The sequence below is a fragment of the Corvus moneduloides genome, chromosome 1 (assembly GCF_009650955.1).
Source record: "Corvus moneduloides isolate bCorMon1 chromosome 1, bCorMon1.pri, whole genome shotgun sequence".
Taxonomy (NCBI): Eukaryota; Metazoa; Chordata; class Aves; order Passeriformes; family Corvidae; genus Corvus; species Corvus moneduloides.
Window position 1 is genome coordinate 48,509,973 of NC_045476.1, and position 20,871 is coordinate 48,530,843.

The following is a 20,871-nucleotide window of genomic DNA, read 5'->3' on the forward strand; positions in this document are numbered from 1 at the left end:
ATGTGTGTTACATTGTTTTCCTCTGTAATTGCTCCAATTTTATTTAGAGAGGCGGTATTAGGGAACACCTTCAAAGCAAGTAAAAAAAATTAGTTGTGGGATAGGTAGAAGGCTGTTTCCTCACTGGGATCTTCTAAAAGCAAAGATTTGTAAAGCTTTCAAGATGACTGGGGACAGGATTGACTTCTTGTTAAATCAGATAGGGACCTAATTAGAGATTTATGAAAGCAACAAAGCACCCTGCAGCAGGCAGTTTCCCTGCTGGGAGAAAACTCACTGAAACATGAGGGTAAGGCTAATAGCAGCTACTAAGAAGGAAAAAAAAAAAAAAAAGGAATAAAAATCCCATGTCCCTTTTAACTGTTTTAAACCCTCAAGCAATTGGACTTCACTTGTCAGGGTTGAGAGGAGATAGCCTACCTTGTCTGATATGAAGACAAGAGACTCAAATCTGTTGCCAAGGGCCACAGGGAAGGGTTGAAAAAAAGACTAAAGTGGTCAGAAGATGAGCAGATATCTCCCCTCCAAGGAGAGGGATGAATTAGCCTTACAGTTGCTAAACTCTGGATAACAAGTCTAAAAGCCTAAAAAAAAGCCTAAAGCTTTGCTTCCTCATTGGGAAAATAACCTTTGAATGGATCTCTGGAGCAACAGAAAGAGATCAAGGAAAATGTGTCAATTTGGGATAATAAAGGAAGCAGAAGGGCCATAAACAGAGCAGATATGCATCCCTAGGCAGCATCCACCTTTTTTTCTTTTAGCAATTGACAGTGGCCCTCAAGGTGTTGTTACACACGATGGGTTCTCAGACTTGATACTGCATTTCTTCTTATTGCCATTTGCATAATAGATGACCCTTCGCTTTTGTGTATATGAAACAATCTTGTGATAGAAATGTGAGCACAGGGGGGGAAATTATCCAGATTCCATCTGTTTTGGTGCATTCAGATTCGAAATGAGTATTTTTCTGAATGCATTTTTGCAAATTAAATACAAAGACTGACCCGAAATTTTAATTTTGCATTTCCTTTTTCTATTGCAACCTATAGAGGCTGAAGTCTGAAAACTGAGAAAGCTTCAGGGCAGCAACCTGAATAACTTCACTTACAGAAACATTCTGTCATAGAAAAAGGCATTCATAGCTCAGAAACAACATTTCTGTGTTCAGCCCAAATTAGTCAGTCTGGCCGGGGTGGGCCTTCTTTTGCACTTTCCAAGTGAGTGAAAAAAATGCTTGTCATTGTTTGCATGGGTAAAAATTATGATTATTTTAATACAATGCAGCACCAGAAATAATGTCCTGAAAGTTTGGGGGCTCTTAAATGGGAAATAGTCAACAATGAAAATTAATGAAAGGTCATTTACTACTCAGCATGATAAGCTCACTTGTTTAGCACTGAAGAGGTGACAAGGGTCATGCCTGTGTATGATACCATTCTAGATGAAAACAAAACTTCCACTATTTTCCCTAATAAATGTTGAATGCTTTAGTAACGCTTGCATGCTTAAGTAATATATGCAGGCTCTGCTAGTTTAATTTTCATAAACTTGATTGATTCAAATGTTGATTTTACTACCACAGCTTTTATATCCCTGTCTAATCAAACTACATGTTTATTATTTCAATTTTACATATTTTAGTAATTGGGCTGCGTACCTTAATGGTACAGTAAGGTTTTGTATAGTTTACTTAGGAAAAAGCTGACTTGATACTCTTTCTCCCATTTTAGTGCTGTATTTTTAATTTTTCTGGATCAAGCTAAGCTCTTAAGAAATTACAGGAGAAGTGAATGACAAGTTGAAGGGAATTAAATGAGACTCAATGGACTCAATTCATTAGCTCTTGCATTCCAGCATTGCTGCTGATTATCACTTGGGATTCCTGCTCTGCAGCTGCCTTAGGCTGATACAGTGTTCATGGCTTTCCAGGTTCATGCAAGTGGACCCAATTCCTGTATTGTTCTTACAGCCTTCTCCATGGAAAAGGAAAATGGCTGAGTCTCAAACTTGCAACAAATACTCCGTTTTGTCTGCTGCTTTTCCATCACAGATACAATGCACAAAAAAAATTCATTCTGTCTTTCCTTGGATTTCACTTTTCAGACAAAATATTCAAGTAACATATGCAATGTGAAGTGCCAAATTCAAGACTTCTTGTGAAAACTAGAGGTGCATCTAGTTGGACATATAAGAGGTGAGGCTTCCCATCTTGATAGTTAGCCTTGTTAAAGCCTCCAGCTTTGGCAGTTGCAAGACTTGTCCTTTAAAACATGTTCTGGTTTTGTTTGCTGGTCTTTTCATCTGCCCTTATAACAATTTTTTTTCACTTTCTGCTCCTACATTATTTGACTTCCATACACATATACCATACAAATATTTGAAGGAATGCTTTTCATCTCTGCATATTTTTAAAAGGTTGGTAACTGAAAAAGTTAAGGTTCTAAGTCTGAGTTTTAGCACAGTCCAAAGATATTTTTTAGATAATTTGTTATGAAAATATTCTGGTCGATTCAGGAATTTATTTTTGCTGATGCACTCCATTAAAAAATAGACAGCCTCTGTGAATTGCCAATGTTACTGGATGAGCCTAGGATTTCTGGGGAAAGGGATAACTCAGGTATCATTTGAAATGTATGTTTGTTCATGTTTTATATTGCCAGAGGGGCTGTTACGCTTATTTTTAAAATAGATTATGTGATCAATACATGAATTAATGTAATTTATTGATTGAGCTTTATGTATTAATAGCTTGACTTCTATGCCTCAGTAGTATTATGTTTTAAGCAAGTCCCTTTGTGTGTGTTTTATAAACAGGATGATGACTGAAAGTAGAGATGACAGGTAGATTGTATGTTGGCAAGAAGAAAGTGTAGATTGGTGGCAAGTATCTTTTCTCTGATGTTCTTCTCCCCTTTACCACGCTTTTGTACACTTTCCAGCACAGGCATATTGCACCTCATGGGTTGGAGTGGATTTGTGACTGACAAGGGCTTGAGGAGAAGGGCTCTGAGGAATGTGTTGGTGCTGCTGTGAGTGGCAGCTGTGATTTAGTAGATGGCAGTCTCTCTTTGGAGTTAGAACTGAACTGCCAGCTCAATCTGGAGTTTAGGACACTGGTGGAGCTGTTGTGTTTTGGGTGAAACTTAAAACCCAGGTCTTGTTTGTTTGTTTGTTTGTTGTCATTAAAGACTGTGAACATCCTCTACTAAGCTGTTGTACCATAGTGCATTAGTTTTTCAGAAGTGGATTAAGAGATCATTTTGTCTGGTTTCCTAAGCACTTAAGAAATTGGGTGATAAAAAATACCATATAAATGTAAGGTACTATAATAATAAAATGAAAACACTCTCTTCTTAACTTTAGAATCAGGAGCACATCAGCAATAAAAGGAAAAAAATACAGCTCAAGGCTTCTTTAATACATAAATTTGGAAGTTGTTGACCAGATGTGAGTCAAGGTCACCTTTAAGTCAAGGTTTGGGCTTTAAGTTAAGGGCTGAACCTTGTCTAAGATTCAGATTCTGGCTTAGTGGCAATGAAATTTCATAAGGATTTCCAGTGAGATTTCATCTCAACACTGTAAAAAATTTCATAAAATCACCTGTTTTCCTGAGGTTCTCATATTTTCCTTCATTTTGAAATACATTTCTTCTCCCCAGCTTGTGAAAGACAAGGGAGCAGAGGGGTTGGATTTAAGTTTTCCAATATGACTTAATGGTAAGCCCTGCACAGCAGGGGTTTATGCCTGGTAGTCTCTCTGGGGCTTTGTTTTAATACCAGACATAGAAATAGGTTTGGAAGGAGAAAGAGAGAGGAAAGTGATATATACCCTGTAGCTTTACTGAGCCGTATTTAGCATAACTCTGCAAGTCCTCACTGGTGATTTTTAAGACTCACTTGGTAAGCAAAACTGTGGAGGTACTTAGGCAGCACTTAGGCCTAGACCTAAACTATCCACGCATCATTTACCATTACTCACAGTTAGCAGGGTAACACATGCCTTCAACCCATCACTTTCTAGCTCTGGGTTAATACATTTTGCTGAGTACTTTACTTATCTTTGCAAAGGTCAGCACATTTCAGGCTGGTGGCACTTGTCTGGGCAATATAGTAGTTGATCAATACTCTCTGTAATCATGGCATGGACCAGTCTGCATTCTTCAAGTCTTGTCTTTGCCTCATCTCTTCCATTTACTGTAGGATCTGTCGGGGGACAGAATGGAAGTACTTTCTAACTGGCAATTGTAAAAGGGGCTCTGTCCAGGTGGGCATGTCAAAGGAAATTCCCCTCCAGAGATTAAAGTGGTGGAAAAAGCTAATTTGGGGATAACTCAGATGGCTGTATCACAGTTTGTGATACATAGATTTGTGATAAGCAACAGCTGGCAGAAATATTTAACTCTTTGAAAACACGGTTGACTAGTAATCATGACCAATGGGAATCAACTCAGGAAGAAATGCTGTCCATCAAAATTATGTGCATAACATCAGAAAGTTCGTGCAAATGAAAGATGATGAGTTTTACTCATACAGGGTTGGGTGGCTGAGAAAGAACAATTCTGTTCTGGAAAAAAATTCCAGTGTTTGTCATTTGCTTTTGTCTTGCAATGCAATGAGGCCTCAAGCCAGCTCAGAAGGTCCCACATTTTAACAGCTGAGGCAAACCCAGGAAATGTGGTTGTTTGGGAATTTCATCCTGTGTGTTCGCAATTTACCCTATTCCCTCTGACCAACCGCTCCATTCTAGATCCCTCAAACCTTTGTAAAATTTACGTAAATAACATCTTCTCATAAAATGTTCCAGTGGATGGATCTGCATTTTTCCATTAAAAGTGATTTAAAGCATTCTTTACCCCATCTTACTTTCATTCTTATGAGTAGGTGAGGAGATGTAAAGGAATGTTACTGTTTGAATAGTAGGACTATATTCTGTAGGAAAAGCTGTCAGACCCAAAATTATATAGCTCATTAAACATGCAACCTAATCTGTGTCTGCCTGCTGCCAAAATCATGAACCCAGTGAAGACAGTAACAAAAACTTCCTCAAAGATGCATTCAAGCTCTTGATAGAGTGCTAAATAACTTCAATTTTTGTTAAAGCTACAACTTTCAACATTGCCTCCCATATATAATGGGCATAAATGTGGAATATTTGCATGACTTTTTCTGTGTCTCTGGAGACAAGCAGAGTATTTGGGCTGAGAAAAATCAGAAGACTGCAACCAGGAACATCAGACTATATGCATACACTCTAAGTTGTTCCAGCAAAGGAAACTCACTTTCATTGAAGTACTGTAAGTTGATCTAAGTGCGTTTTCTGGTGTAATGAACTTTATCACTTTGATCCCCATGAAGAATCCATCTGAGTCAGAGCCAGAAAAACATGTAAATCTGACACTACAATAGGAACATTTGTTTAAAATGAGTAACACATCTCGATAAGTTTTTTTGATAGCTAAAACAAACTTTATGCTATACAGTTTTGAAAGCCTGTTGAAAAATGAATGGATAAAACATGTTTCAGCTCAAGAGTCAGCCATACAGTCAGATTGCTTCTTCTGTTTTGATTCAGTGTAATAAAAAGCTAAATCCTCTGAAGAGTCATTGTACCAAACTGACTAGGTCTGTTATGGTGGAGCACACATTACTGTAATGAACCAGTTTCACACAGATAATTGTCATAGCAATAGAAACCAAAGCAGAGACACAGATGCTTGTTGTGTTCTGCTAGTCCTGCCAATGGTTATTTGAAAGTCTGAAATCAGAGAAATGAGTGTGTCTGCGTTAGGTCACTGCACAGGGTTTTTTGGTTTCGTACCAGGGTTTATGCAAACAATTAAAAACATGCATTATCAAATAAAGCTTATGCTGCTTCTTTCCATCTATATCTTCTATGAATATGCAAAAAAGAAGGCCCTGGAAACTGCAGATTTTGGTAGTAAAATCTGATAGTCAGGAATGTGTTTAACATATTTATTTCAGAATATTTAAATGTCTATCAGCTTATCAGAGTTCTTGATAAACATACAAAATTTAAAGCTTAATACACTCATAATGGTCATCACAACCCTCAAGGAGAGACATCTGCAGCCAGTTCCCCTGCAGACTGTCAGCTGATACATTATCAATTAGCCTGCAGATTGGCCAAACACATCTGTGCTATGTTTTGCCTGAAGGTTGCTGAATCACATTGCCTGGTACTCTAAAACAGTGATGACTAAGTGTATTAGAAAGGGCAAGGTGATGATCAAGCAAATATAGAGGAAAAATTTGGTCCCTGTTGTGGAAAATATCTGTTTTCAAACCGTTGTTTGTTGTACACAGTTATGTTTATAGCCCTTTCTGTATGGCTCACATTGAACTTCCCATGCAGTGAATGTAAGTAGCCCTCGAGCAACACCACCAAATCGCTGCAGTATCACTTCTTACATGGGAGCTATTTAGAGAAACCTGATTTGTAAATACATTTTAGAAGATAAAGAATCACGATACTATGGTTTCTGGGATAATCTGTGTTAATAATTTCTGAAATAACTCAGTGAACTGAGTTAGCTCCATAGCTCACGTTTAATAAAAGTATGAGACTTGAATGAGAACGATTGGAAGGAAAATGTAAAAACTTAAATTAGAAACATCCATTTTTACAAGATGCTGTGAGGGAAATGTCAGCAACAAAATTCTGAGTGATTTTTTTGGCTCAGTAGTATATGAACCTCGCTACATGCCATAATTTATTGTTTCTTCTGGTGACTGTAATGCTGGCATAGCAAGAAACATCAGCTGAGGTGAGTGGCTGGCTGACAAACCAATTTAAGAGGATGATAAGCACAGCAATGATGAGAGGATGTGCAGGGGTGAGATTTCCCCTCATCTTAACTTCAGAAACTCTGATTAATGAATTCAGTGTAAGCCTCTTGCTTTTGGATGAGATAAAGTACGAGCAGATGAGTAACAGAAGAGGGCAGTGAGGGAAGACAGTAAAGAGACTAATCTTTCCCAGCTGAGATGGGAAGGCTTTGTGGAAGGACTAATTTCAGGCCAAAAATATTATGAATAATAGAGATTATTTCTGTAAAGAGAACATCAGTTCTAAGTCTACAGGGAGGATTTCTAATAATAACACAGAAAGAAATCTAACAGAAAGCATCCTATATTATTTTTTTTCATCCATAGGATCAAAACCATCAATGTGTATAGGCAAGAAGCTGATGAAATGTTATCTTCCATAATATGAATTTACTTCTTGATCCAAAGTGAAAACAAAACTCTGAAAAATATGTTTTACTGTTTCCTCTCTCTCTTCTGTATGCAATATAATCTAGCTGTGGTCCTGTCCTTTTGGTGTTTGAGGAATTCAGGTTTTTCAAGTCCTTGGTCTGCACCATAACCACTGAGCCTTCTACAGAAGGGAGCACGTGGGCAGACATGGGAAGTTCCCCCCACAGTGTCACTGTGGGAACATCAGTTGGCATTGGTTTTTGCAGAACCTGTTTGCTGCAGATGGTGCTGAGACACTTTACTAGGCACTGTCTCTTGGAGTGTGCATGCACATGTGCATACCCTCTGTCTGTGTGTGTGTATATGTGTGTGCGCGCACATGTATGTGCATACACTTGGGGATCCTATTTGCAAATGTAATCAAGCTGGTCGTGGATCCTACCTTCTCCTTACATTACTTTTTTGACTTGACTGACAGTGGTGCCCTCCATGATCTTGTTGAAGACTTTCAGAGCAGAAAGGTGAACATCTTGGGTCTCCACAACCAAAGCGACTAGATACATTCACAGATGCAGAATGTTACCCACCAGGTTCAGCTTGCTGCTAGAGGTTGAAATGCCAATAGGTTTAGATGAGAGTTTCAAGGATCATATTCATGGACTTGAATGCTGGGGTTCTGCCAGATCCTTTAAGGGGCCATAAAAGGACACACAGCTCCTTTTGCTGTGCCTGCCCTGGCAGGCAGAGCAGGGCAGCAGCAGAAGGCCAGCAGTTGTCCATGCTCTGTAATTCCCGCATGCTCCCAAGCACAGGGATTGCTGTGCTGATTGCCCTTCCTCCAAACAACACACAGACACGCTTCAGGGGAGAGCATGTGCCAGGGTCCATTCCCATCAGGCAATTTCAACTCAAACGCCCATAGTCTGGGGGGTGGGGAAGGGAAAAAAGAGAGTGTGGTATGTAGAGCTGAGCCATGCTGTGCTCCCTGGCCTCAGGGGCAGAGCATGGTCCCTGGTTATTTTACTCACTAGACATTTCCTGTGTGTCTCAATTCTCTGTCTCTTCAAGAGCAAAAGAAGAACTTCCCTGTTTTGCAAAAAATAAGTGCCTTTTTAATGTGCTACAGGAATAGGTGCTATTTTAAGTATTCACCAGAGATGAAGCCAATATTTTTTCAGTCTGCTGGGAGAGTGAATCCATGGTAAGAAATCTTTGTCCTGCAATCCAGATTCTGTCTGAGTTTCAATCTGCAGAGATCTCCAAGTATGCTGAGTTGTTTGAGTTTGCTGCTCAAGTCTGGCCCACTCTTGATTGCATTTGTGCAAAGCTGAAGCTTGAAATTGAACCAGACTGGAAGGCAAGACGGGTTCTTCTGCATTGCTGTGCCTGTTGGGTTGCTTCCTCTCTGGGCAATGTAAAAAAGTCAACTGTATTATTTTTCCTTTTCCATGGCCAGGGCCAAAGAATGCAGGAAAATTCGCCAAGAGTGAAAAAAAAAAATTGAGTTCTGCTATAGCTTCAGGGGTCCAGGATACTTGCCTTTCTCATCAGAGAGAGAGCAACCAGACTGATATACTATTTTCCATCAATCAAGTCAGCAAAGCCAGGCAGAGCACTTCCTTTGACATCAATGCAGTGGTGACAGTTGTAGAGTTAATGCATTCCTTCTTAATGGAATACCATAAATCTAGGTTCAATGCTGCCAAAATAATGGCTGCAGTTCTCACTGGTGAAGTCAGCTCTCTCCCTGTATTCCCATGGGCCTAAAACAGTTTGGATATAGAACTAATAGTATTATTTACTGGTATTAATAAAAATTTCTAAGGTAGTTTACAGGGATGGTTTACCTCTTCAAAGTGATGCTATTGCCTCTTGGTTGAGCACACGTCTGCCTTTTAATAATGGCATCATATTTAACATCTTCAAAAGAATTATATTTCTTGTTTGAAACCACAGGACAAATTTAGGAAGGAACAATTTATGTTTTTTTCCAGGAAGATGTTTGGATTGTGTCAGAGACTCCCTAAAGCACACACAGGTTCCTCAGGCTTAGTGTCTTATTTCTAAGGAAATATGTAAAACAGAATGCAAATGTGACAGTAGGGTACAGTGCTGATATGGAAAGAAAAAGTTCATTGATTAATTCACTAGCTGTATTATATTTGGGTACCAAGGCGGGAAAAAACCCAGGTATACCTGCTCAGGAAGTCATCAGATCAGAGTTAGACGGACACTGAAGGTTCAAATGAAAGTCAGAAGACCTCTTTGCAATCTCAGAGAACAGCTTTGCCAGTGGGGTGTGTAACCAAGAGGCCTGCAGAAGGAGGAACAATGGATGCACGGTCTGCGTCACAGGGACAAGCCCTGACACCACAGGCAGAAGAGCATCTACCAAGCATTTCCCTCACAGTATCTTGATCCTCCTCCTCCTCTCCCACAAGAATTTACTCAGCCCCCAAGGGGATGTTATGTGGGATTGTATAACTTGCTGGAGTTAAACAGCTTTATAGCACTATTCAGGCACAAGGCTTTACCTCTCACTTACAAGTTTATTTCACTCTGCAGGGATCATAAAGCAACTTTCAAATTACCAGCCAGTACTGCTGGGGCACAGAAGAAACCATTGTGGTACGAAGTCCACTGAGCATAGGCTGTAAGTGTAGCAATGCTTTTAACCCCTTTCTGCATGGGAATCTGGAAACAGATGGTAAATGCCCAAAGGATAGGTGGTGCTAAGGGGGAGGGAAGGAGGTGGACTGTGAGCATTTTGGTTCAGGTAATCTGTATTTTGGTTCAGTGCACTTCCAAAGTGCAAGAATGTGACCAGGGCTTCCTCAGAGTGCCCCCCCCAGTGAGAGCAACAACACCCCTGCCTTCCTACCCACAGGAGGGGACCTTACCAACATACAGGTGGTGACAAGGGCAATGCCCTAATGCTGCCCACCCTCTAAAGGAAATGAAAATTATTGCCCATATTTAACAGCAGTCTATTAAATCTGATGTTTGACTTAAACATCTACAAGTAATCATACAAAATCTCAGCTTTGGTTGTCCTTGCAGACCTAGACACTCACCTACAAAGCAAATGTGCAGGATGCAAATAAAACATAAGCAGAAGGTAGCCTAGGGGGTCCAAGCCCTGAAGGCATGTAACGCGTTGATTCAATTTCTGGAAGGGATTTCTTGTTTATTAAACCAACCACTTGAAATTAATTGGAAAGTAAAGTCTCGATCTTGGCACATCTAAATCATAAATATTCAACTTTCATTTAGCTCCTAAATAAAGCCAACAGTGAAGGTCAGACTTGGAGAGGGATAACAAGGCTCTCATGCTCAGTCACCTGACTGAGGAAGCTTTTGGTGCTAGCTCAGATCACAGGACACGAGTGGAGGAGGAGTGTCGCTGGCTTCAGCTGCAGACACTTTGGTCCGGGTATGCGGAGGTTGGCCTTTGGTCCAGACCTATGAAGACATAACAGCAGAGAAGCAACACACATGAGGTTCCTCCTGGTACTGTGCTGATGTGCGTGTTTTAACTTCTGGGCCAGACAGGCTTGCATCTGTCCAACTAAGTGCATGGGCTCATCCAGACAGGCATGCACTAAATCTGATCCAAAACAAAATAAACACATGCGCATTCACTGCTTTCTAGAGCATACCGGATGTTAATAAGCAGAATAATTTGTAGTGGCTTGACTACTGCCTTTTTTTTTTTAGTTTGTGGCTAATGTATGAAGGCATTTCTGATCATAACTATGCCAATAACCTATTGTCACGTCAGCTATTGCTAACTGCATTTACTCAAACAAAATATTGATGGAGTTCTTTTTTATTGCACAGAAAAAAACCAAGTGGGCATGCTTTCAAGAATCACAGTCAGAGTACAGTATGTCTGCATTTAATTATGGGGTGGGAGCAATTAACACTTGGGCTCTGCTTTGTTCTGTATTCCATGGCTGGTTGTTGAGAAAATACAATTCTCAAAAGCTTGCCATTTAAAATGTATTTAGCCTATTTTTAGTTAGCGTGAAGGGGTTTACCTACAATTGCTTAGGGCTGTGAAGGTTGGGCTAAGACTCAGGAGACCCTAGTTCAATCCAAAGTGTTCCCTGTGACAGTGGAAAAGTCTTAATTTGTGTAGAAATCTCACTGGCCTGCTGGAGAGTAATTCCTTGCTGTAAGGCAGGGATTCCATTAGCTGTAAAGTGCTCAAAATCTGAGCTACTTAAAAAACATTGGTGTTTTCTCAGGTTTTATTATTGATGTATGTCACTAATAACAATTTACATCAGACATTCACTGATAACTAGAGACCCTTAAACCAAAACATTACACAATGTGCAATGTATATAGCTTTCCCCCTCTTTCATGAATTCTCTTAAACATCTAAGTCTGACCTAATTCAAAACTATATATCTCAAGTATGTCTCTTAGCTTAAAACGTATGTTTCAGACCCACTGAAAAAAAAAAATTATGATACTAAAGACCTCCTTTTTATTATTTCCCCTCACAACCTCACCTTGCAACACTTTCTTAATTGCAAAACAATTTTGGCTTGAACTTCTGTGTCTCAGTCTGCTGTACTGTGACCTAAAGAACAGTACATACTCATGCAGAAATTAACTGGTCCCTTAGGAGTACTCTTGTGCTGGAGAGTGAAGGAGGAGAAGGCAGATTTGCAAATAGCTATATTTTCTTTCACCAACTTAATTGCTTCTGTTTGGAACTTTTAAAATCTCACCTTACCATGCAGTCATTTTCAAAGCGAGCACAGCATGACTGACCCAAAAAAAATCTGTTTGCTTTTTTATTATAATTTTGGTTGTGATATTTTATTAGTGGAGGCTGCGACACCTCAGAGGAGTAACAGTCGACTGGTTGTGGCACTTCTGGCATTTCCTAGATTATACTCTGATTAACTCTGCTATATTAATAAAGACCTTTTAATATGCTTTTGTGAGAGTAATTTCCTAGGGATTTCAGGAAAGCATATGGAAAAACAAACTGCATCACACGGCATCACACTGACACTTCTGTGAGTCATCAGCAGAGTTGGACCTTTGGACCTCTAGTAGGTGAGTTAATCAACTAACCAATAGTAATACTAAGCCATCATCAATTTTGAAGATTATTACTAGAAATATTTACCAGTTTTCATAGTTATCTGTTGACAGAGGAACAGTGAAATTCAGGTTGGGGTTTTCAGTTACCATTTATGGCTCTGAAAGTATCTTCCCATTCTCAAGTGCAAGCCTTTGCTAGACCACAGGAAATGAATGCCTTTTATGGAAAATTGTCCATTTATTTTTCTTTCTATAATCCTTGATATTTCAGTTCAAAATAAAGGTTAAATGATGACAGTGGTGGTACAAATCAGTCGAAAGGGACTCTATTTTTTTTTTTTTTTTTTGCAGCCATGCTCACAGCATTTCTTATCCAGCAGAGTGCATAAACTGCACACAGATTCCCACATGCACACAACCCTTTGCACAGTGCTTTGATCTTTGACAGGAATCTTCAGACACCCTTTGGAATGGGAGACACTCTTGACACTCTTGTAGTCTGTTACAGTTGTGGGTATATTTTTGGTTTGGAGTAAATGATCTAGTTAGAGGGATTTTTCTTATTCTTAAAATGACATGAATTCCTCAGAAGGAGATGAAAGTACATCATTGTATCTTTGTACTTGTAGGAATATTAGCCATTTATAACTATCTGGAATAAAATAAAAATGGAAATACTGAGAACATGATGCGTAGTAAACAATCACAGACCTGTAAGACATGTATTACTCATGAATGCAGGATCAAACAGCTGCTTTTCCTGCCTTTTACAATGTGTTCCTGACATACAATTAACTGTATTTACTGCACTAGTATCTCACTTGATGTCGATTCCCCCCTTCTGTCTGTAATTCCTTCTGTTGAAAGTCAAGGATTGATCAGGGCATTTTGTCCTATAACATCTTACCACTCTTTCACAATCTCTGGGGGTCTAACTCTCCAGCAATTCCTACCCTTGTCCATGTCTATCTTCCAGGTGATAATGTGTTTTTTGTCTAGTTCTCTAAAACAGACTTTTACTCCGAGCACAGGAGGCATGACACCCTGCTCAAGTTAAGGATTGCAGCATCAGGAACCAGACTTTGCAAATTGTCACCTGATTCTTTTCATCGTGCACCAGAACGTGACCACAGCTGTCTCTTCTTGGACCCAAAAGGGACAGAACTAAAAGGCAGCAGAGAAACAAACCCCTGCTGCCTTCTCTGATTACAGCTGCAGAATGATTTTGAGAAATTGCTATTGAGAAATACATCAACATATTGTTGATGACTTTGGCTTAGTGAGTGATGATCTAATTTCTGTTCAATTGACCAGCAGCCAATTTACGTTTGGATCAAAGTTTGAAACGTAGCTTGTTTCTTGTTAGGGTGAGCCGGTCATTATAAATGTGAATCATAACAACCCGTAGTAAGGGATTAGTCCTGCAAGATGCTGAACACTCTGTGAGGGAGGGCAGGTGCTCAATATACCTCCTACCTTGTTCTTCACTTTACCAAGTCACACCATTTCTCTGAATCTGGTCTGCCAAATTATTCATGAAGCCCTATCCTGTAGATACAGACATTCATACAGACAAATATGTTGTACCGTTCACTGAGGAAGGAAAAATTAATTATACTTAATGATCCTCATTCACACCTGCATTATTGAAGACTTGGGTCAATCTAAACCCATTGCTAACTCAAAACTGTGGGAAATGGTCTTTCAGTGGTCTATTTTACTCTGGTTTCTGTCAGAGATCACCAGAATAAACCAAATGCCTTGGCCAGTCACAAACAGATCTATCCTACTTTTTTCTAAGAATAAAAAGCTGCTTTAATCAGTAGTAGCAGTTGCATGACACAAATTAGAAAATTACTGGAATTAGTTAAGATAATAAAAATAGTCTGTGTCCCTCATTAAAAGTCTTAACAAGAGTAACTAAAATTGAAAGGAACAGTTGAAAGATCAGGGTCAACATCTGTTTAATTTTAAGCTATTTTAATTCTAGTTCATGATTATTTTAGAAGCTATCCTAAAGAGTCAAAGCAGAAAGAGCAATGGGAAAAAAGCAGAGTTCTTCAGGGGACAATTCATCAGTGGATTCAACATATGGTGTATGAGAAAAAAAGCAAATAGAACAGAATTCTCTTAGTCATAAGCTAATAATAAAGTCTCTAGCCACTGTCCAGGGTAGGGTCAGGCCTTCAGCACTTTGAGCTTCTCACTGCTAGAAATCCAGCACACATGGGGAACAGGTTACTGTCTCTGGTGAAAGTGGCACTGACAAGAGCCACTCACAGTATCCCAAAAGTTCCCATTTGGTCACTCAGTGTCCCCAGGTTCACAGCACCTTAGTTCAGCACATAGCTAAGGGACTTCCATGAGGAAGAATAGCTGATGAAGGCTCTTGTGCCATCAACAGAGGCATAGATGGGGAACCTTTCAGAGGATCAGACATATTTCTTGTGGACTAAGAATTTGCTTTCTTTAGCCCGTAACCAGTCCAAGGTAATTTGGCTTACAGTAGTGGACAGTCAAAAAGCTTTAAGAGACATCAAATTACCTCATCATTATGGCCAGACCAAAAAGAAGAAAGTCTGTCCTCTCCTTAGTTTAACTTCTGCCTTAGATGTTGTCTGGGGCCTGAGATCTCTGAATTCAAAGATGAAAAATGGAGCACGCTAAAAGAGGTGAGTTCCTTCTTTCTCTCTGCGGACTCCTCAGGCTTTCCTTCACTATGTAAAGTAGAGCAATCCAGCTACCCTTTTTGCATTACAAACTTTGCTAATAAAAACCAAAATCAGACAATAAAAGCACACTTTCTCCTGATGCTCTGTTTTCTCTTTCTTTCCCTCTCCCTGGCCCCACCTGTACTAACACAGTCACACTTTCAGTAGCCCTTACTGAAAGCAATGCAAGCTTTCAGTTTTTATTAAGAAGGCTAAATCAGGAGTTTATAATAGTCCTTTTATACTTTTAATGTTGCCCATTTTACTGCTGCTTTAACATTCACTGCCCAGACCTGGCTTGTATTCCATGTTCCCAGATCGAACAACAGAACACCCCTATTAATTTAACCTTGTCCTTTCTATTGCTACATTTCTTAAGTAGTACAGCTGTGATTTTGTCTTAATTTCCCTAAGGTCCTTAAACATCTTTCACATCCATACCTGCAGTCACTGCCAGTCAAAGCGGAGTTTGCAGTTCCCTGTGCCTTCGAGAAATCTGCAGTCATACATTGACTTTGCATTGTCAGTTGGGAAAACATGTCCTGTAGAAAAGGGGAATAGCTAATGGGTGCACTTGATGCTTTGACAAGCCCAAGACAAGGCTCATCCGGTTATACCAGTGCTTGAAGGAGGGTCATGGCTTTTTGTACTTGACTCTCACCAAAGAACAGGGTTTGACTGTTTTCCTTCCTGATTTTGGTATCTGATTTCAAACTGCAGGCCATGCAAGGACCAGCCTTTTTTCATGCACTCATCTCTCAGGTTTGGATGACATTCAGCAGCCTAGTGAAGATGTCAGAGACAAGGAGATGGGGAGGAAGAACAACAGAAAATCTTGTTCGTGTCGACTGCCTGCGCTTTGGTGATGGGCTCTAAGATCCTTCTTTATGTGGTTGATTATGGAGCCAGATTTCAAAAAATATTTAAGGCCTCTAAAATGAGAAGTGGTTGGGATATTTTCCAGAGCTACCTTGCTGCTGAGCTGTAACCAGTAGTACAGCTAGTGGTTGTACCAACACCCAAACTTCAACTCAAACAGGAATTCAGGCCAAAAGCTATATCCAGAAAGCTCCTGTTCAGATGCTGTTCCCTGTGGTGCCTAAACTTTCACTGGGGCTGCCACTCTTTCTTGAATTTAACTCTAGACATCTACCTGTGTTTGCTGATATTCACAACCTTAGATAACTTGCCTGTCTGGACTACAATGCCTGAAACAAATATTGATCGAGTTTGGGATGCAGGCCACACCTTAGGCACACTATTGCTTAAGGTGAGTCAAAGATTCATCATGTTCTTTGTAAAGTTAGAAACCTCCGAGAGAAAGGCATTTGCGCAGCACTGCTCCTGAATGGAGATTGTTCCTGCTCTGGGGTTGTGCACCAATGTACCTCTTCACCCTCAACACACTAATCAAAAAAAACAGTGTGGTACAGTGTGACCTCCCTGCAAGCAAACACCAAGCACCATCGTGTACCTAAATGACAATACATTAAGATCATTATCGTATGTAATATGGTCAAACTTATCATTAATCAGTAAAACCAGCAGCAGTATTATGTTCTTCCTTAAGTGACAGATTTGTCAATAGAATAAAAAAGCCTTTCTATTGAGACATGGTGACATAAATGCAGACACCTTAATGGAATATCAAAAATAACAACAGGCAGAAAGGAGATCTCTTTTACCAATAAAGAAGAAGAAAGTTCAGGTATCAACTAATTTGCTGTAAATCTGTCTTTTGCTTTCTAATCAATTGTTAACAATCAAAGGCCACCTGGCTTAATTGAGGCTAATTTTCAGGAAGCCTGATCTGGCATTCCTTGTGACTGCTTGGCTGAAGTGAATGTAGGAATAGGAGAACCATAGCTCTAGTAAAGGAATGAAGAAAACCTGTCATTAAAGTATTTTTACACATCCATAAAACCTTTTTTTTTTTCCAGTAGCAGATACAAAATATGACAATTGATGATCATTTAACAAACTAGCAAGGAAATAATGTTTTTCTTCTCCTACAGACTTTTGAAAAGTGCATGGACACATACAAAATCACAGCTGTATTCATTTTTGAAAGCTGAATGGCATCAGGCTAGAGAAGCCAATGGTTTTGTGCAACCACCATCATAAAGATATCTTCTGGCATGTGGGTCATAGAAAGATTTTAGAAGATTTCAGCCTGATAGGGTAAATGAATATCCTAGACAAACACACTTCCTCTTTGGTATTGGGAAATGTTTTAATGGAAGGCTAATTAGAGCCCTAGCAACTCTGTTCTCTGCAGGAGGATCTCCTCCTGTTTGAACTCTTTACCTGGCTCCGTCTTCCTTGCAGAACCAGATGAGCAGCTCCCACACTTGCTTCTGATGGGACATGACACCATTTACAAGGGTTGAAGGTTTTGGGGGCTTAGTCTTGGGGTCATAGCAATGGTCTGACTGCACTCTACTGATGGATAAAGCCTATGTTTTACATTCTGCCTGAGTAATTGTAATAAATATTGATAGGTGTGCTTTGTTATTAATTTATTTCAGGCAGAGCATGTCTCTGAAGCTGTGGAACGACCTTGACAGAGCAAGCAGTGCTTACCAGGCATAAGTATCTCTGCTGAGGGCATGGCAAAGGCCAGGGGATCCTGTCAACACAGCTGAAAGATACTGCTACTCAACAGGAGCTTCCTTGGTGCTACAGAAAGGTAAGATATTGCTTAAAGGCAGAAATTTAAAAGTATTACTTCAGTATTTTTCAGGATTTCTCTCAAACAAGGTCGTTGAAAGATTAAATAGTACTGGGGCATTGGAACTGTGAAATGAGGCGTTTCATTCCGTTACAGGGAGAGGATGTGTCATTCCTAGCCTGGTCTTCTTCCTGAGGTTTGATCCTTAGATCTGGGTTTATCACCGAGCTGTTTGGGGCCATGCTGTCCATGCCGGCGCAGCACTGTGCTTACGTGGTGTGCCACAGACAGATCCTGTCTCTGTAGGTACTGTAGTACCCTGGTTGGTCTCGTCTTTTTATAAGATTAAGGCTTTAATCTCAATTTCAATTTCCTCCATAAAATTTGTATGCAAATATTTTCCTAGCTCACAGACCTATTATGAAAGGGATTGCCCTCTGGGTGGTTGCCATTCAGCTTGGCTGCCTTTACTATAGACTTTACTGGTTGACATCAAGAGTCACTTTTCATGTACACACTCATCTGCAGTTGTAGCAGCAATTTTCCCCCCAACTTTGCCAGGTATTTTTGCATTTCATTAGTAGCAACCTATTTGTAGCACTTGGTTCATTGGATTCTTAGAGTAACTACATAGCTCATTTACTCTTAGTGTCACTGAGCCTGAGCTGAAACTCAGGAACACTATTTCCTCCTCCTCTGCACCAAAGAGGAAACACTTGGAGAACAGTCTTTTCAGCTCCTAGCTGTTTCTTTGTTGATTAATATTTGACCATGAAATTAGCTCAGTTGATTAGAACATGTTGCTAATAATGCCTAGGTCACAGGTTCACGCAGGTTTGATCCCTGTATGGGCCATTCACTTAAGGGCTGGACTTGATGATTCGTGTGGGTCCCTTCGAACCCAGAATATTGTGTGATTCTGAATATAGTGTGGGTTTTGGTTTTTTGTTCTAGCTGACAAGATCAGCCCCTCTGTCTTGAAATACGGGACTCATAACTCATGCACCATCTCCCCAAACTGACTGTTAATCTAAATAGCCAAAATGATCATGCTTTACATTACGGTCCTATCTGTGAGTAACCGATAAAGGACTAATAAATTTTTAATAGATGTTGTAATAATTTGTTAATTGAATATTCTAGAGTACAACAGGCTAACTGGCTTCAAATAACCATAGCATACTTTCTACTAATGTCCTTAGCAGGCACGTTTAATTTAAGCCATAATACATCACCTTGGTGGCAATGATATGTGTGTCTGTGTAGCTACAGCTCTAAGTGCTTCAAATATGGAACTTTGCAACCCCAAATGTCTTAAAACAACAACACACACAAAAATCAAACACAAAAATCAAAATATGGTAGAGTTTCATGGAAGCCTTCCTCCATATCTTGTAGGTCAGCTTCTTGATGGTAGTGAGACATTTTGAAAATGGACGACTTGTGGCTTCTCACACCAAATACAACAAGAGCATTTGCTATGTGTGTTAGAGTCTTTGCAACTCCTAAGTGTTTCTCTGAGGTACATGCCACTCTTTCAGTGACAAGCTTCTGAATGCTGCAGAGAATCGTGTCAGCTGCACCCTCTTTATCTGCTAGACTTCTAAGTGTACTTTTGGCTGATAAATATAAAAAATAAAATAGTAATGCTAACAAATATCTCACTCCTCTCCAACTTCCCCCCCTATATCAGTTTTACTATAGGAATCTTCTGCATGACTATCAAGGGAGACCAAGTTGGCAATGGGTCAGAATAATATATTTCCTCAACAGAACCTATGCCAATAGACATCTGATCACACAGAAGTCTTGTATATTCCAGCCCCAGTGCACTGTCAGAGATACTTCTGCTGCTCTGCATTTCCTGTGTCTGGGTTTTTATCATGCTGCCCCATTTTACCCGAACAATGCAAATGAGCAATAAAATACTGAAAAATCTTATCTGCACTTTTTCACCTTTAGGAAAGAGCTGGGATAAATTCTGATCCTCACTGTGAGTAGCAACTACCTCCACTTAAGCCGGCAGGATGCCACTACTTTCATGGGTGTAAAACTGGGATGATTTTGGCAGAGACAGAGCAGGGGAGACCATGTTATGCAGTAACACCTCTGTTCTGGAAAATTATCCACCATTGATAAGCAAGAAACAACTAGCCCTCGCTCACTGTTGCAGACTTCCAGTGAGATTTTTGCTGATCCTGCTATTGAAGTGGTTCATTAAAAGTGACAGTGATGGTGGAACACGGGGGCAATCATGGTAGTGTTCTGCAAAAACACCTCGGAGAGCACCTCAGCATGCGCACTCCAGCATAACCAATGGAAGGGTTTTTCTGTGATGAAAAAAGACAACTGCTGCATTTTCAGTCCATTCCAATAATGTGCTTCATTCTAATCAGAAGAAGTTTATACTAAACAAATGCTCACTTTCTTCACTTCCCTTTTCGCATCAGTCACTGTCAGCTTGATATAGAAAATATGGCTGTTAATAGCTTGCAGTGGAGCAAACATTTGCATAACTGTTACCTCAGAGCCCATAACTCCGAGCTAATTGGCTGATGGTGATTAAAATGATTAAGTGACTGTAATTTATATGATTAACCAATTAAGCCATTCTCCTGTGATTGGCCCAGGGTAGGGTCTGGGATGTGAGCTTGTTTCCCAGCATGCATGCCGGCAGTGCACGATATTAAATATTCTTTTAAATACTTGCTGTTGTTCCTGCCAACAGCACTCAAGGTGCTTTAAAGGTATTTTAATTACTCCATATCATTTGTGTAGCACAGAGAGTCATAAGTTGAAGGCAAGCCATGAATTATTAACAAAATAAATCTAGCACTGACTAGGATAACACAAAATTACCGAAGGCAGTAAATAGGACAGCGAATTTGATCATCCAGAACTGATGGATGACTGACTGGTGTAAATACAAGCAATATCACTGCCTTGAACAGAAGTTATGCTGATTTATCCCAGCATGACATTCAGGTTCTGATCCTTGGAAACTGAAAGTTCACCAGCCGGTCTGAAAAAAAAGGTGGACAGAATTAACTGCAAATCCTTCTAGGTAAAAGAAGCAACTGACTTGGTTAATTTGTAACCAAGTCCATTAGGAGTGCATTTGCCAAGGGAGTGAATGTTGTTTGAGTGAGCTCTGGTTCTTGAAAGAACGAGGCAGGTGGGCAGGAAGCAATAATTAAGCATATTCTCT

The 20,871-nt window shown here is 39.9% G+C and overlaps 1 long non-coding RNA gene across 3 annotated transcripts in view; it reads left to right on the forward strand.

Moving 5' to 3' along the window:
- The first annotated feature begins 9,303 nt into the window (after positions 1-9,303).
- LOC116444052 overlaps positions 9,304-20,871 on the forward strand; it is a 74,468-nt gene continuing 62,900 nt past the window's right edge. The window contains exons 1-3 of one of the 3 annotated variants that reach the window (XR_004240190.1): positions 9,304-9,870; positions 10,585-12,293; positions 17,521-17,681. This is a non-coding gene — a long non-coding RNA (uncharacterized LOC116444052). Of the gene's footprint in view, positions 12,294-15,087; positions 16,263-17,520; positions 17,682-20,871 lie in introns of those variants that run through there. The other 2 variants (XR_004240189.1, XR_004240194.1) reach the window with 2 other exon arrangements.